The following is a 363-nucleotide window of genomic DNA, read 5'->3' as shown; positions in this document are numbered from 1 at the left end:
CGCTCCAGCGCGGGGGGGGGGAAACACCCGAGTTTTCCGAGGGATTTTGAAGCTAGCGGGATTCACCCCCTTTCCTCCCGCGCTGGAAGCAAACACCTCCCGTGTCCCGGTGCCTCCCCGCTCCTCCAGCATCGCTCCAGCGCGGGGGGGGGGAAACACCCGAGTTTTCCGAGGGATTTTGAAGCTAGGGAGCTCCCAGGGCGGCTCCTTCCCTGCTCAGGGCCGGTTTATGATCGTGCACGTTGCAAGCAGCGGCGCGGGGCCCCATGCACCGTCCGGGCTCCGTGCACCGTCCCCGGTCCGTGCACCGTCCGGGCCCCGCGCCGCACCGTCCCCGCTCCGCGCACCGTCCGGGCCCCGCGC

Source organism: Rhea americana, unplaced genomic scaffold, assembly GCF_003343005.1.
Source record: "Rhea americana isolate MKP2758 unplaced genomic scaffold, rheAme1 scaffold_557, whole genome shotgun sequence".
Taxonomy (NCBI): domain Eukaryota; kingdom Metazoa; phylum Chordata; class Aves; order Rheiformes; family Rheidae; genus Rhea; species Rhea americana.
The sequence above is the reverse complement of the archived record's forward strand: the minus strand, read 5'-3'. Positions refer to the sequence as shown.